The 17115-nt window shown below is 33.8% G+C and overlaps 1 long non-coding RNA gene across 2 annotated transcripts in view; it reads left to right on the top strand.

Annotated features, from left to right (window-relative positions):
* LOC142837381 (uncharacterized) overlaps positions 1 to 16904 on the top strand; it is a 69111-nt gene extending 52207 nt beyond the window's left edge. For both annotated transcript variants that reach the window (XR_012908262.1, XR_012908261.1), the window contains exons 5-7: positions 14147 to 14242; positions 15866 to 15915; positions 16237 to 16904. This is a non-coding gene — a long non-coding RNA (uncharacterized LOC142837381). The remainder of the gene's footprint in view (positions 1 to 14146; positions 14243 to 15865; positions 15916 to 16236) is intronic.
* Positions 16905 to 17115: the final 211 nt, after the last annotated feature.

Here is a 17115-nt window from a genome sequence, read left to right as displayed (position 1 = left end):
TAACACTCTAGTGCATATTAACCAGCATGCTTACCCTCAACATTACAATGCTGTTGCTTTATCATGAAGACATCATTTGCGGGAATATTTTATCTTTTCTTGTTATGGTCATACTTCCAATTTTGGAATTTTCCTTACCAAGTTATTTTTGTATTCCCCCATTTTTTCTTTTTTTAAGTTTTACAGCTGTTTGATTATTTTAAAATCAAGCATTCCAAACAAAGACACAAATCTCTTCTGAAACGTAAGTGCTGATGATTGGAAGCTCTATGTTAAACCCCAGGGTGAAGAAACTCATATGATGTATGACATTTCTTATGCTAATATGGTAGACAGTGGGCATGTGATCTCTAATGAGATGACTGATTCCAAGATGCTGGCTTCTTCAAAGGAAGTCACATTCTAACAAAGAGCAGACATATGTAAGAAAGAAAGCATTTTGCAAATTGCAATGCAGGATGTGAAGACTTTGAAATTAGTAAAGTATCTGTAGATGGAGGAACATGCATCCATATCCAAAGTTGTGTGGATAAATTTGGGCAGAAAAGGTTTTTCAGCCAACAAAAAACCCTCCAGCCGTGTTAAGCTAATGAAACCTTAACTAGGTTACAAAGAAATAATATTATGAGCTTTATATGGTTCTCTATAGAAAGGAACAATTTTAGTAAAATGGTTCCACACATTGTTGAAGGCTGATTTTCAGAGAAAAAAAAAAAGAGAAATAACACCTAGTTAAACAAATAAACATCAATTTGCTTACAATGAAATCAGAACCCTGATGAACCTCACTACTTCTCAGAATCATGTCACAGTCCAGTTGAGTGACAGGTAGAATTTCTGACAGGTAATAATGGCAGGTTATGCCTAACTGACAGGAGTAAGAAACATGCTCATTGTCCTGACACAACAAAGCAGACTAAAGCAAGGGCTGACAAGTAGTAATTTGAAAATTTTTATAAATTTTCTTCAATATTTCTTCACAGTGCTAATCATTATTATAGGTTAATAAAAACTAATTTAATTTTAATTTACAAGATATAATTTTTTCTATTTATAACTCATTATTGTATTTTCTATTTTTTAAGCATCTGGTTTCTTATATGTTTTTGTTAACTTTGTGGCATGCAAATGACCTTTATATCTGTTTATATGCCCATTCATTCATTTATACAATTATGTAAATTTTGTGTCATTCCTGACTGCAGATTCCCCCCTCAATCTCTTTGCCAGCTCCCTCCCTTAGCCCCCTTACTCTATTCATCCACATTATTCACATGGTATGGGGCAGGCCTCTGAGGGATACAAGAACAGCATGACATATTCCTCTACTATAAGGCCAACACTTCCCCCGTACTTAGGCAGAGTAAGGCTATCCAGTATGGGAAGCAGGTTACAGAGCACCAGCCCAACAGCATGGACAGACACGTTTCCCATTGTCAGAGGTGACACAAGTAGATCAAGACCCACAACTGTTATTAATTAAGAGGCATTCAAATGTGTTTTAAGAATTGTGGAAAATTTATTCACAAAGTGTATAAATTATCATTGAGGATTTTATAGTAGAGTATGACAGAAATGGAATTCAGCAAGGTGATTAGGAAAGTTTCCAAAAAGATTTTGCCTGTAAATATTATATCGTACACAAATTAGGAAAACATAATTTTTGAGGCTCCAACTTTGTAAATAATGAAGGCTATTTATTTCAGGCCTCATGTTCCAAGAAATTGTTGATAAAAGAGGGCTTACAAACTTCTCAATATATAAAGAGTGCTGTGATACTTATCATTGCATTCCAGGATGAAAAAAAAAAAAACATCTGTTAAGATAAAAAAAAAAACAAACTGATTTTCATGGCATAATTGGATACCTCAAAAATTATTTTAGAAATTGCCTCAAATATTCCACTCCTTGAGCTAGACCCTATAGTTCAATAGGAACTAATGATGAATTTGTGAACATTAATCACTATGTCATAATCATTATTTGTGGATCTTATAATCAATATTTGTGGATCTTCCTTGTTTCATAACAATTAAGCTCTGTAAAATAGCAACGTTCTTATTGAATTAAATGTGTACTACAGTTGAGGAAAAACTGTATTTTTAGAGCATCATGATAAAATAGTCTCACATCAGTTTGGATTAGATTATAATAAAGGATTCTTTATTTGTGGGTAGCCTCTGTGATCAACAGTCCTCTGCACGAGCAGGGACCAGGGAACAGAATCAGACTGACATGAATGAGCAAGAGCATGTTTCTTGATCTGTTGTTATAGTAAGCCAAGAACAAGTCCAAGTGGCCCAGAATCCAAAACCATTGTCTTAAGGAGTTCCCAGAGCACCTCTCCCTTTTATTCAAATAAGAGAATATTAAACCCATTGTAAAACTACATACAAATAAGAACAGATATCAAGTATCAAAATTAGAGTTACCAGAGAAACCCTATCTTGAAAAACAAAACTAAAAGTAGAGTTAAATACATCATAAAAAATATCAAAACAGAAATGTATCCTAAATATTTCAATAAATATCCTATCCCGTGGAGTCTAAGTCTGATATTAGTAATGGCTTGTCCAAGTCATGAGAGGAATGTAACTATGCCTACATAGTATTCAAATCTATTGAAAAAATGAGTTAAAAATAATACTACATAAAAATGAAGTACAAAGAAACAACATTCAAATGTGAAATAAATGACAGAGACTCCCAGCTATGTAGGCTATCAGCCAAGTTTCATTTTCAACATTGGAGCAAATAACATTTTCTTAGACACATCGTCACTGACAGACTATTTTCAGAAGCAGGAAGAATTTTAAATTCATCTTACCCAGTCTTGTCAAAGTTTGGCAATCATTTTTTCTTTGATCATGCTTGTCCAGTTCAGAAATCGTGCTTTTCCAGTGTCAGGACATGGGGAGTTCTTTGCACAAAGGCCAGTTTTGCCAAGCTCCCAGTGGATGTGTCCAGGGACCCACATTCTCTGCGGCATAGACTGGTGCTGTCAAAGGATGAATGTTTATTCCCCTTTTGTTCCCCTTGTTACTTAGCTTGTCTGGCATCGTGGGGTATAGGTTTGCTTTATTTGGTGCTCAACGATGATTGGCTACAGACAATCCTCATCAATCTGATCTATGTTAACTCACTCAGGATGGAGTTTTCTAATTTCAACTTTTTGCCTGAAATTTGAAGATGTCATCATCTTTTACCACTGAGGAGTACTCCATTGGCTAAATATACCCACGAATTTTTACCCAATTTTGTTCGGTGGGAATAGATTTACCTCCATCTGTTCTAATTATACTATTTGCATAAGGATGATAGTGGTAGAACCCAGATATTTACCCATTTTTTTTCACATTATCATCTACAATTCAGAAAAGATAATTTAATATTGATGTTACAGAACCATATCAAATTTGGTGAGTAAGCTGAATACCATTTTCTTTAGACTAGTAAACAAAGCTGTCTGTGAGTTATAGTTTTTATATTATTTTTTGCTTTTATGTTTACATTATAACCTGAGAGAGTCAACAACATGCTCATTTGGAAATTTAGAAACCAAGAAGACATTTTCACAATACTCATTTTCTAAAGCAGTCATGCTGGTATTATGCAATTCCAGAATATTAGAGAAGTATGGAAAGAGGAAGTTCTCTGAGTATTTATGTCTAGCTAGGCTAGAATAACACATTACAATCAAAGGAGAAAACCAATCTCATATCTTCTAGTTCCAATAAACATCTACAGGACACGAGTATTTGATTAATATAAAAAAAAAAACATTTGACCCAATGCAATTTTAAAAAAAAATGGGACTAAAAGCATTATTCTTGTAGCTTATGCAGTGTCAAAAATCCTAACATGGCTAATGGCAGGACAACTTTTCAGAGTGGCTTTCCATGAAATAGATGTAACAATAGATGGCGTGAAACTGGTGGACTTACAACTTCCGTAAATAAATTCTCCTTTTAATATATATATATATATATCACATTTTTAATTTTGCTTATGGGATTTAGAGAGAGATTTAGAGAAAACATCTAATATTTTGAATCCAGTTGTTTTTTAAAATAAATAATATAAATTATTATTTAGAGCATAATTATGTATATAGCTTGCATGCAAGAAACAAAATTATGAAGGATGCTTAATGAACACGTAAATGTCCAAATACCTATTGGCCTTAAAACAAACAGACAAATGTTAACATTTTAAATATATTTAATTTTTTTCTGAATTCAATTAAACTGAATTCATTTCTTTATCACTAAGTTATTGTGAGCTACTCTATTACAGTTGGGTCTATATAAGAGAGGATTTAAAATCTACGTTTCTTTCTACAGTCTCCCCACTTCCTTCTACAGCCCTCTAATCAACTTAAATATATTGTGTATTATAATTAAACTACATGAAAAATTATAATTGCATTTTTATATGTATATAATTCATAATATCATTTTATATGAATTATATGTATATAATTCATAATATCATTTATTATAATTTGACTGCATAAAAACCACACCTAAAAACATAGAAAAAATCACGAAGAATCAGAATGCAGATACATTGGCAGCACAGATTCACAATCAAAAATCCTCAGAGAGAAAGTAAGACTCCCATGTATATAGGTAGATTCAAGTAAAAAAAAAAGCATCTGCCAGCTGACTCAATAGTTTACATTTTACCAGTTTAGTTGGCTGTTAATTGGAGGCAAAATGCAGGGTAAATTACGTTTTATCCTCTGTTCCCATGTCAATGGCTCTGCTTCTTTTCACAGAACAAGGTAAGGAGAGAGACACAGATGACTCATCAGCTCTGGATGAGATCATCAAGATAAATATAGTCTTGTGCTTTCTGGTCCTTGTTATGAGATCTCTCTTCTTATTGGTTCCTACATGGCATAAAACGGACTGCACTGAGGAATTTTGCCAGTGGGGCTTTGACTAAAGTCCTGCTCAAAGCTGGACTTTAGTCAAAGCCTCACTGCAAAAAACACCAGAGACGAAAATGTGTCTCCGACACCTGCAGTATACAGTAGCATAGGAAAAGCAAGGAATTTGTGAGAGTCACATGATTCTGTTTGCAGCGCAGGAAATGCGCTCGAGTCTGAAGCCACTGATTCAGCCGCAAAATCTGTGATTCCAAGGAGAGCTTTAGATTATTTATTTTCTGAAATGTTGATTTTCATAGAAAGTCTATACATGACAACACTGGAATGTACTGATCTTATGCGCTATTGGAAACCTCAGTAAGATAATTGCTATGTTGTCAAATAGCCTCAGACACATGGGAATCTAAAAATTTCAAGTGTAAGATTCCGTAATAAGTGTTTAGGGACTCTGACCGGGCATTTCTGAATGTGATACCCGTAAACTGCAATCAGCAGCACAGAATCACAATCAGCCGTCAGCAGGGAGGAATGGAAATTTCAGGTAGATAGGCAGGATACAGACCCAAGAATTCAGATACGTGATCACCTCCTACTTACCTCATAGTGATTTTCCTTTTGATAATTGGATTCTGGTCCTAGGTAAACTAAATCATTTCCTGCCATCTATTTTCATTTTTATATTTTTCTGCCGGAGCAAACATAGAGAAGGGAAGGAGAAATGAGTCAGCAGCTCTGATGCAGATCTCCTAGGTTACCACAGGCTTTGTTCCTATTGGTGGAATTGAGATCATTCTAGTCATTGTTCCCGGGAAAATTCGAATGCACACACTCCTTCAGAATATCCGAGGCAAGGAAAGCTAATAATACTGTCAGCATAGCGAATCCTTCCTAGACAGGTTTTGGCTATATTGGCGCTGGCAGCTGCAAACATTTATAGCTAAAATCCGAATGTACATTTCCCAGACACGGCAGACTGCTCCTATATGACAAAAAAATCAGGTTAATTAGCAGTCATGTACTGGTATATTCCAGTATTACTGTTTGGAGTCACCTGTTATGGTCTGTGCATCATGTCCATCCCTGCTTCTGAAACCTCTCCTTCTCTTTAAAGTTGTGGCACCACTATCTCTGTCTTGAACACTGCAGCATCTGCAAAGAAATAATTCTCTTAATGTTTTAGTATATGACAGTGCCAAGGGCAGTCATGCCCTTTCCTATTTTCTCTGAGTTTCATTGTGAAAATTGGTATGAGTTTGCTGTTTTTTTTTTCTCATGAAAACAGAATCTTTGATAATATTATGCAGTAACATATGAAAGTACTACCCTACCGGTTACCAAAGACTCTGAATTATAATATAGTATAGAATAGTAAACATACTTCTTATCATCCTATTGCTTTTAAGGTTCTCAAAGTCTCAAATTTGCTGTTTTGATTGACATAGTCTTTGTGTATTTGCATATAAATACTCTTGTACATGATATTTTCTCACTTTTTGTCCATTCCCAATTAGGAAATCAGACAGAATGTGCTGTTTGGAAATCCAGTGTTTATTGGTGATGGCAGCAGGTATTACATACTTCCCTTGAAAATCATTAACACAATAGATATCTTTGTTATTGTGTGTCTTGTTTTATATGCTTTAAAAGTTCAGAACTTATCTTGTTCATCTCAGTTCATCTCAGATTCTAAATGTGTATATCTGCTAGTAATGTTGAGACTGGAAAACGTTGGTACTTTGGAATCAAGTTTCTCAATTTCAATCTGTAACAATATTTCTTCCATCTTTAAAATATACATATATGATATTTCTGATTGTGTTATCACTTACAATATAGAGTAGGCTCGATTGTTGCAATTGGCATATTTTTCTTTCTGTCAATTGTATAGCTACAGTTCTACAAAAATCTAAGAGTAAAAATTTGGACATGTCTATGCATATGTAACCAGTAATACCCTCTGAAGATAAATTTTGACAAATAATGACATTTGAATTAGCTGAAGAAATCATGCATTTTACCTTAGTATTTTGTAATCCTGTTAGTTGTGGGTTTGACCATAACATATTAGGATGATTTTTAGAAATTATAGCTATATTAGTGGTTTAAGAGACTGACTCTCAGATCCTAATAGTGTAAAATATTGATTAAATATCTTATTTTTAAGTAAACAGTAAAACTTTATTTTATTAATTTTTTGTAGATTTGTATGGGAGTCTCCTGAATGTTGTTCTTCTTTGATATATGTGTGGATTATATAAAAACCACAAAGAAACTTTAGTCACCTTATGGTTTCACTTCAGGAGTCAGACAAAAATTGTTGAATCTGTAAGAATGCCAATAATACAATTAGAGTAAAGAAAGTAGTAGAGTAGTTAGTTACATATAAAAATATCAGTGTGTACAATAAATAATAACCCTTATGTTATTTTCTACTTTTATGTTCAGAAAATTCACAGACTCATAAAGGGCTCTGTCCATGTACTGGTAATTTGAAATACGAACTACTAGATCTATTTCTAATACATACATGAGAAAAAAACTGATATACCAACATTATCATGTTTATCTCAGGACATTAAGCATATACAGTGAATACAAAAGATCTGAGACTTACTTGCCTGTTTTCATACCACATGTGGCAAATTTCAAGTCTGTGGCATCTTATTATACTAACACATGCAAATAGTAATTTATTGGTATTTATGTATATGTACACTTGTATTATTGAATTTAAACTACGTAAATTTGCTTATGTAATTGTTTCATTACAAAAACCAGAGAATGCTCTACTGTATTATGAGGAACATTATGAATTCAAAATATTATCAGAATGTTCTATATTATTTGCAGAAATGATGAAAGGGGAAAGATAGATTTTCTCAGGTATGCTAGCTTTGAAATGATGCCTATGTACTAGAAGAATGCCCATACCAAAACACACGCACACAACACACACATTTTCCCTGAAGTCAGATGTCACTGAAAAGAGAGAACAGACAAATGGCCTGAGGCTGGAGTACTCATATTGGTGAAAATTCTCTCTCTCTCTATAAACTATAAACCAGCCACAGAAGTAGTAGCAAAAACAGCAATAAGATTAAGAATTACAACTATTATTATACCGAACATGTGCTTTATCTTTTCAATAACACTTTGAAGAATTCTACAATATTATCTAGAGGATTTTGAGCCCAAGAATGACCTAAGTTACTGGCAGCCAAATATGTGTATGCTGTTGTAATATCATAAGTGATTGAATATGAGAATCAAACTTAAAAGTGGAATTAATATAAAAATACAATTAATATTCATAAAAATTAATTCCAGTTGTAAAATTAATTCTTCCAACAAAAATGCATGTGGTAGTGGTACAAAAGCAGTAACATTACTACTTCCAAATAAGTGAAATTTATAAGTAGAAGCAGATACTTGTGTTGCAATAAATGAGGCATTTAAAAGCTGAACAGGTTTAAGGCAGCCACAATCTTCTGAATTGCACTAACGTCTGGGAGTAAGGAATGTCTCCATTACTGATTCCTCCATCTCCCGATGACAGAAGATGTCTTCCAGTTATCATTTCGTTCTTGACTAATTCAACCTGGTAACATTAAGCAAATCACAAGTGATAATATTCTATTCAGAACAGTGTTAATAAATTGACAATATGGGCACCAATGGATCTATTTATTTTGAATTATTTTGCCAAATTTACCCAAACAAGTCTTCCAAATAAATGGCTGATATATTAAACCATAATATGCAAAATCTAGTCATACAGGATATAATAGTTCATTATGAATTATAATAAATGTACCAGGTCTGATTAATTTACCATGCTGAAAGCCTTTGAAGAGGTGTATGAGATCTGCAAATTTTAATTCCAGGTTGTAACCAATGATGTAATCCCACTTTTAAACAAAGACCATTTCCAAAGCTTATTGGCTTTCTATCATCCATATAAGTAAAATTATAAGAGGTCCCATCAAAATTATTCAGATAAGTCAAGTCATTCCAAGGAGGAGAGAGGATACTTACAGTGATATACACTAAAACATCAGTGTCTCCCAAAAAGACAGGCTTAAACATAGATGTACAAGAGACATAAGCACAATAATTTACAGCTGATCCCTGAACAAAAGAGACAATTAACAAAGCACATACGGCCAGAAAAAAATATTCAGTTGTAACTGGTCTTTTGGACTGCTGGACAATAATCTGACCATAGAGCACAAGAGATTTCACCTAACCCCAAGTTGGTGATCGTGGTGAAGATCAGTATTGGAGAGGTCACTTCCATGAGTATAATTTTTACCATGGCCAATAATGGAACGTCTACTTCAGGAGTCATAGTTGTCACTCCTCCTGAACAAACAATACCATACCCTCTTCCTTTCTCCATTAGAAATGACGACTGCCATTCAGTATTTATGGCAAATTTTCTGCTAGTTCAACATTTGGAGTATGAGCAAAGTATTTCTCTACTCTAATTAGAATATCCCTTCAGGGCAGATTTAAGAAATTTAATATGTATTAATGTAAAGTTGCAATTATACTTCCAAATATTTCATATGTATTCCTTACCAAATCTTTCTTTTTAAAATTTCAATTTGCTGTTTTAAAATGTAATAGACTTGAAAAAATGATTAATTTATCAAAATGGAAGTTTTTCTTTTTAATAAAAAAATTCCATCTCTTTCCTCCTCCCATTTCCATTTCTTCAACCCTCTTCACCCAACCTTTCCAGTCCAAAGAGATGTCAGAGTTCCATGCCTTGTGGGAAGTCCAACGTAGTCCTCCCTCCATCACAGTCTAGGTAGGTGAGCATCAAAATATACTAGGCTCCCACAAAATCAGTACATGCAGTAGAATCAGAACCTATTGCCGTAGTCCTTGGCTTCTCAGTCAGCCCTCAATTCAGCCACATTCAGAGAGTCTTGTTTGACCATATGCTCCATCAATCCCAGTCCAGCTGGCCTTGGTGAGCTCCTATTAGATCAGCCCCACAGTCTCAGTGGATGGGTGCACCCCTCGTGGTCCTGACTTCCTTGCTCATGTTCTCCCTCCTTCTGCTCCTCAGTTGGACCTTGGGATCTTAGTCCAAGTCCTCCAATGTGGGTCTCTGTCTCTGTCTCCATCCATTGCCAGACGAGGTTCTATGGTGATATGCAAGATATTCATAAATGTGGCTATAGGATAAAGCCAGTTCAGGCACCCTCTACTCTGCTGTCCAAGGAAAAGTATGATTAGTTTGTCAAAATGGAATTTTATCTTGAACATGTAGATGATTCGCATTAGTATGTAAATGTCCAATGTCGTCTTTAACGAAGGAAAAGGCTACCAATGATCCCTTAGAGCGTTTCTAAATTTTCAAATGTCAAATCTTCAGACATTTTTCATGTGATTATAGGTTATAACCTATTCAAAAAGGCATTTTAAATATGCTCTTTAACTAATTTTACTTTTGTCTGAACTTCTTTGATAAGAAACTGATTTTCCAATATCCAAAGCATTTTAAATCTTTTAAATTTTTATTTTAATTTACAAATTATAATAAATGGTGGCCATAGTTTCTGCAGTCAATTGCAGTTTTCTTTCAGATGGAATATCTTTTCATACTTTTCTATAACTATTAATATTTCCTGTTTCCTGAACTGATAGCATAGCTCATTATAACACACCTTGATATTTTTATATGCTTGGCCTTTTCAGAAGTTATTTCCTTGCTTCTCCTCCAATTACAGTTCTTTTTATTGCTTGTTTTCTTCGAGCTAGGAATTCAATATAAGGCTCATTATATTTTTGGATAACTTTAATCCACGAACCAACATTCTCTCCCATGGAGCAAAGATGCTCCCATGCCTATTTCTCTCAGTTATTCGTGTATTTCAACTGGGGTATGAGCCTGCTGATTAGAATTATCACAAGATCCACTAACCAGTTAACATAGGAAAAATAATTTCCCTTAGCAGAGGATTGGTGCTGACTGCATCAATTTGAGCCTTCTCAAATTTAAAAACCCATATTTGCCATTGCAAATATTTAGGCTCCTATTTAATGCATTATGTCCAACTTATCTTTTAATAATACTTTTTCTTCTATCTCAATATCATGGCCACTACAAAATCATAGTACCTCTAAAACAAAAAATATTAATTCTACTAAAAAAGATAGTTATAAAAACATTTCTTGGTATGAATGCTTAACAGTAATCTTTAAGAGCCTCTCTGACACTCTATCATATTTATTCATCTATAAAACATCTTTAATACTCAAAAAAACTATAATTTTAGTATTTACCCCTCATGCCTTGAATGCATGTATCATTTCATGCTAAGTAATTGTTTGTCCTGTGATCACTGTTCTGCTTCCCGAGGTTTAGAAGACACAGCAGGTTCCTGTATTTTTCTTCCTCTTAATTATACTTCACTTTATATGGGCCTCTCTGAACAGCTTCTTCACTGAATCTCCATTGTTCCAGACACACTTTGGGCACCACTCTACCCTGGCCCACCTGAAAGTCATCAGAGTCCCTGGAGGGGAAATGAGAATAGATGGGACAAGAGACATCAGAGATGGAGACAAGACACTATTCTCATCAAGACTTGTTTATTCAAGAGAATAATCCAGGTAAATATAGGGTAAGGAAAAGAAGCAAATTCTCCTTGTGTACATGGGTAACTAGGCAACTTACTAGACAAGCTAACTATGTTCTAATGGTCAGGCATAAAGTCCCTAACTGCAACATGAAGAAAAGTCAGAATGTTCAAACCATGGGAACAATGGAGCAATAAATCCGTGCAGAGTTAGTATGTGAGAGATCAGAACAGCATGAGGAGCCAAACACAACAGGATGTGCAAAACTGAATCAGGGAGCAGTAAGTATCCTGCAAAAATTATTATATTTTATTGTGTAGATATGATTTTATACAGCAGTATTCCATACTGAATACACACTGTTGTGATTTTATAGAACCGATTTAACAGTGACTTTTCCAATACAAAGGACTATCAATATTACTGTACAGTAGAAAATAATTCGTTTTTCTTAGCCCCCAACATTTGTTAGTGGTATTCTCCTAATTGTGTTAATTGTAGAGAGTTTTCCATCTTTTTGACATTTCGTAGAGGGATGTCATTATGCTAAGCATTTTTCATTCTTTCTTTGCTTTCATTTAATTTTAATGGGCATTTAAAATTTCTATAATTTTGCCCTTTAATACCCCAGTTTTATCCTTTTTTTTTTTTCTGGAAGTTAGAGTCAATGTTTCCTGTGGGTCGAGGGAAAAATATTTATGACAGTTTTGGAAAATAAATTCTTTCAGAAATGTTGCAGAAGAAGTTTATGATTCTCTTACCACTATCACCCTAACAATATGGAATAGGATTGATTTTTGCATTTGGCAAATTATTCCTTTTGTCAATTATATATTTGCATATCTAAGAGAATCTATGAGTGAAAATTTAGACATGTCTATAATATGAAACAAGTAATAACTCTGAATAGTTAAATTTTGTCCATTTATGACATTTGAAGTAGCTGGAAAATCACACATTTTACCTCAATATGTTGTACTGCTGTTAGTTGCGTTTTTGACATTAACATTTTAGGATGATTATAGAAATTATAGCTATATTCATGGTTTAAGAGTCTGACTCTCTGATCCTAATACTGTAAACAATTATTTAAATCCCTTATTTTTTAAGATAAACAGCAAAACTTAATTTTATTTATTTCTAAGTGTTATTGTATGGGAGACGTCTGAATGTTGCTCTTCTTTGATGTATTGTGGAGTATATAAAAACAGCAGATACTGTAGTGATCCTATGGTTTTAGTTAAGGAGGCAGGCAACAATTGTAGAATCTGTACCAATGCAAAAATACAATCAGAAGAAAGAAAGTAATAGAGTAATTACTAACATTTAAAAACATCAAAGTCTACTTTAAATAATAACCCTTCTGTTATTTTCTGCTTTTATGTTTGAAAATTAACAGACTCATACAGGGATCTGTCCATGAGCTGGTAATCTGAAATATGAACAACTGGATCTGTTTATAATATATACATGTGAAAAACCAGTATACTACCATTATCATGTTGTCCCAGGACATGGAGCATGAATGAACAAATCTCTAAGATTTACTTGCCTGATTTCATACCACATATGGCACAGTTCAAGGCTGTTGCATGCTGTTATACTAGCACATACAAATAGTAATTGATTGGTATTTATTTATATGTACATTTTATTATTGAATTTTCATTGTGTAAGTTTTTATATTTAATTGCTTCATTACAAAATCTAGAGAACGTTCTAATGTATTCTGAGGAACTTTATGAATGCAAAATATTATCAGAATGGCTTAAATTATTTATAGAAATGATAAGCTGGAGTGATAGATTTTCTCATGTATGCTAGCATTGAAATGATGCCCATGTGCTAAAAGAATGCCCCATATCAAAACACACACACACTCACACACACACACACATTTTCACTGAAGTCAGATGTCACTGAAAAGAGAGAACAAATAAATGACCCGAGGCTGGAGTACTGATTTTGGTGCTTACAGGGAAAATCTAGAAAAGGCATTGTGTTGAATTTTATAAAAAATTAAATGTTCATATAAATGTACCTCAAAACATTTCAAAAATTTAATTAAGACTATTACTCTGAAATCAATGTCAAAACATGTACACATATGTTAAATACTAATACAAGCATGCAGACAATTGTGAAATTTTAAAAATAATGTATATATTGTGTTTTACCAAATGACAACATGAAATTGTTTCTAAATTAGCACGACATTGTTAGATACATTGTTGTAATTTTTGCATGTTCAGACTGGGTTTTAAAATAAGATTCCTATTTAGAAAATATACTTATTATTACATAATTTTTATGTAAAATACTTAAATATTGGTGTGGGAGGGACTTCTGTTTACATGTTGCTTTCGTTGTTTAATGAATAAAAAAACTGCCTAGGCCTTCTGATAGGGCAGAACTTAGGTATCCAGGGGAAACAGAACTGAATGCAGTGAGAAAAAAAAGCAGAGGAAAGAGCTGCCATGGAGCCACCAGAGTCAGACATGCTGAATCTTTCCTGGTAAGCCACTGCCATGTAGCAATATACAGATTGATAGAAATGGATTAAATCAAGATATGAGAGTTAGCTGATAAGTGGCTAGAGCAAGTGGGTTAAAAATATTTTAATTAATATAATTTCTGTTTTGTTATTTTGGGGCTAAGTGAGCAGGATGGCTGGGACGAGCAAACAGCCTTTCCTTGGAACAACTGGCACTCAACGTGATCAACTAAATCAATAAAATATATGAACTACAAAAGGTATGAATAAATACAACTGCTTATTAAAATTATTTTTTTGCAAGTAGAAATGCATACATATAAACTCACACTCTATACACATTATGGCAATATGTGTATCCATTATTATCATCAGAGTTTCAAAACCACAAGTTCAGCAATCTCAATCCATTACTACTTGGTGAGCACTAGCAGCTCCAATATCACCTAGTCTGGTAATCTTCTGGAAATGCACTACACCAAACTTTCAGTAAGGTATTGTGGTTCATTTTCTTCCTGTAAAAACACACACACACATACAAATACATGAGCTCACATGCACTTAACCCTATATTATAGCATGGTATTGTCCTTTCCATAATCCATTGCAATGGTCTTTCCATTTGCTTTAGACAAAAGTCTCTTCTACACCATCATGCCAAAATCTATACATGGTATAATGCTTGTAGGAATTGACATTTAGAAAATTTAGAATAAAAAGTGCATGATGCAGTGAATTATGTAGTGCCTGAAGGATAACTCACATACATCTATTTATTTATATATTATTTACTTACTTACTTACTTATTGAAATTGTGTATTCAAGAGGGCAGGGAGAATGCTCACCTGAGTCAACACTTGAACTGCATCATTAATATAACCCATATTTATTTATTTATTGAAATTGTGTATTCAAGAAGCCAGGGAGAATGCTCACCTGAGTCACTTCTTGACCTGCAGTAACAATATATAACCTGGGATAATTGGGTATCTTCTCCCCTTACGAATCTCACTAAATTGCTCAAGATTTTCAGTAGACAATTTTAAAATAGGCACAGTCACTGAATATTTACCAGTCATTTCTGACATTCCTTCAAAGATTTCAAACTAGTGATCCCAATTTCCAATTACTGAGTCTTAATTTCTTTAGGATAACATATATGTCCTGATTGGGAAAGATGGTTGCTTTTGCATTTTCTGTGGGAAATGAACTACCCATAAGGGAAAGGTTTCTCTGAAGTTGTCCAAGAATTGCAAGCAAATTCCTTCATTTTTCATTAACAAACAAGATCCGTAATGGATAATATAAACTTGTTGAAAATATCTAGAATATTTTTATTGCATGAACTATTCATATATTGCATAATATTACACTGTTTGCCATTACCTAAGGCAACACTTTTCAATGATATCTCCCAATTTGGTCCTTTAATTGGCCAATGGAACACTACATGAAAATCTTTGAAAATATTTTGGAACAAAAGGCATTTTAAAAATCAATCTATTAAATCTAAAACATTTTATTGATGCCATTTGGTTCATACCTTAATGAGAAGGTAATCCAGTCTCTCTAAAGCTCAACCTAGGTGCACGGTCTCATTAACTATTTATAATTCTTGTATCAGTTTCCATTTTACAGATTACAATGTGGGAGAGAACATATTTACATGTTTACTCCTGAAAAGCAGCAGCCATAACTAGTCCTTGGGTGTATGAGGTTAAAATTCCTCAATAATTTTGAATGTGATCAGAAATGGCACCTTTCTTTCTAAAAGATGTCAAAGCAAGCTGATAGATTACATTAGTACTCTCGTAGGATAGCTGTTTAATAATCAAAAATCAACATTCTGAATTTTTAATATTCTTATTAATGGCTGCATCAGCGTGGAAACAGAATCCTGGAACAACTCAACAGGCCCCTGTATTATTTAAGGTACGTCCATTGTCTGCTCTCCCGAAGAAAGAGATTTATTCCAAGAACTACTTGGGCCATATTACTCACAGCTGTGGACTGACTTTGTTCTGAAAACTCACTTTTCCTCGTCAGGTAGCCTTTTCCAGTCAGGCAAGCTTTGGCCATCTATTTCCAGTCCCTGGAGTATGGCTTCTAAATCCATATACTATAGCAGCATATGTAAAAGGAGAAAATTGGTCACACTGAGCTTAGTTTGTTTTAATACTTTGCCTTGTTTTAACGGTTTCAGGTCTTGTTGTCTGAGTAGAGTTCCCTGATCATCTAATTGCTCTATTCTAGAAATACTGGAAATCCCTGAACAACTTCACATTGGCTCAATCCTTCTCTGGAAACTAGCTTGTATGAAAAATGAAAAAAAAATTGTGCGTGTTTGCCTTGCTCCAGGAGATCTCTGCACCATAGATGGATCTAAACTAGCCTCTATGTTAGAAGTGTAATCCTTTTATGACAGAAGATTTTCAGACACTTCAACTTCTGTGAAAGTGAAATAACTAAGTCTCTCAGGCATTTTAGCTCCTGTTCTAGCTTTCCACCATCTTTGACTCTCAGAATTCCTAGTCAGAAGTGAATGACTTTAAAGACCCTCACTGTGGTATTTGTGGCTTCTCCTACAGCTTACTAGGCTCAGACTGATTGTATCACAGTCCAATAAATACTTTTTAATCTATCAGCTCCTCTATCTGCAGAGAGTCTTCTCTCACTTCTAACGATTTCAGGGGAGACATCTTTGCTGTTCAGGGTAAAAAGCATAACTCTCCGTTTTAGGCACCCACAAATGAAGTAATTTGTGCTGTCAGAAGCAGATATGTTTCACTGTTGAGAAAATTGTAAGTTCTTAAAACCTTTTAAATGTTATGTTCTTTAGGTCTTTGAAGTGTTGAAGACTATCTATGTAACTGAACTATATCTCTGCATATCTATAAAAACTAAATAATGTTATTAAGATTTTGATTATTATTAATGACTATCTATTAATCTTCTTAATTATACATGATACTTAAATGATCAGCAAAAACAAAAACTTAAAAAAGAACAGAAATTCATATACCAAAATCAACCTTAAATGTTTATCAGTACACTAAGATCAAATCCAATGTAAACGGTTCATTTCTATACATAATATCCCACCTTAAATAAAGATCAACATATATGATTATT

Source organism: Microtus pennsylvanicus, chromosome 18 (genome assembly GCF_037038515.1).
Source record: "Microtus pennsylvanicus isolate mMicPen1 chromosome 18, mMicPen1.hap1, whole genome shotgun sequence".
NCBI classification, from domain to species: Eukaryota; Metazoa; Chordata; class Mammalia; order Rodentia; family Cricetidae; genus Microtus; species Microtus pennsylvanicus.
This window is presented reverse-complemented; position numbering and strand designations above follow the sequence as displayed.